Below are 1,571 nucleotides of genomic sequence, written 5' to 3' on the forward strand. Positions count from 1 at the left end.
GGATAATCCAATTCGGATGTAGCTATTCTCGACAAAATAGAAAGACATCATAGAGGAAGTCTGTGCACCACTAATCTTGAGTGTATGTATCGATATCCGGCCAAAGTTATTAAGACTCACCGATTTCGCTACCATAAATCTCGAAGAAACGAAGCAACACGAAAAATACGATTTTCCGACAGTATGCTTTCCTAGTGGACGAAAAGCAATCATTTAAGAGTATGGTCGTCTGTTTTATGATCCTGCGGCAAATTTCACTTCAAACGGTAAGATTAAACAACCTGCGAAAACCTGGCCAAATTCGATATCTTCCTTCGTCATCCCGCCACGGATCATATTCCTTCGAAATGCATTTTGTAATTTTGTTACACGTTCGTTTACAGCGCTTGTCGAACGCGTTATAGCTGATCGATTTTCGCGTATCCCCGCCAAATTTATTACTCTTATCAGCAATGCAAATGAAAACAACAAAAACATGTATAGGCTGTGAACATGTATACATATATATATATATATATATACACACGCATCACACACACACACACACACACACACACACACACACACGCACGCACGCGCACACACACACACACACACACACACACACACACACACACACACACACACATATAAATATTAAATATGTATAATAATGTCAAATTACACACCTAATTTGCGTTGTTTTTATAAAATGCCATTCCTACTTAAAATAATTTACTAAAACAATGAAATTTAACTCAAGAAAAGGTTTTAAATTTGATTTAATTTATTATTTACTAAATGCATACGTTGCAAAATTTCAAAAACCGTTCAAGCTATTTTGATGAAATTTAACATATACAAACATATACAACGTTAAAATAACTTAAGTTTTTGATATTTTTCGCGAAAAAATAAAGTTTTTCCTTCATTTTTTTGACACTATGTATATTTGAAACTCATGCACTTCGTGCATATATTACCATATGAAGTTTCTGTTTTGAATTTGTTTAAGAAATCACTTCTTAAAATCTTTTAGAGTATCCATTCTGAATAACACGCAATATGTATTCATATTTATTGATTAAAGCTTGCCAATGTAAATGGAAGCTTGCGTACATCCGGATAACGATATGTCCGTACATATATGTCACGGTCTAATTCAAAATTTATTCATAGAATAATCTTGCGGAAACGGATAGAATGTATCCGGGCGTAATGTATATTTGAATATTTATATACAATAGGGGGAGGAGGTTTAGTATATTAATTGCGATTGTGTGTTTTAGCTGAGTTTGCACAGTTACGCCCGCGTTAAGGGTGAAATTTAATGTGCGGGTTGAGATCTGCGCGGGATCATCTATTTATCTTCATATGCCTGTAAATTATGTTTCCACGTTATTTCGGTGAAAGTTGCTTTTCCAACTAATCATCTCGTTCCCGCCACTGTGTACTTAACAATTATCTGAATCTAAAATAATCGATAATTGTTTTACAATTGCGAATCTATCTCGCCGAGAGGACAATCGTAGTTTAAATAAATGACATTGAACAGAGGAATACCTATTTTCAGACCAATGATAAGACAGAAA

This window comes from Atta colombica, unplaced genomic scaffold (genome assembly GCF_001594045.1).
Source record: "Atta colombica isolate Treedump-2 unplaced genomic scaffold, Acol1.0 scaffold288, whole genome shotgun sequence".
NCBI lineage: Eukaryota > Metazoa > Arthropoda > Insecta > Hymenoptera > Formicidae > Atta > Atta colombica.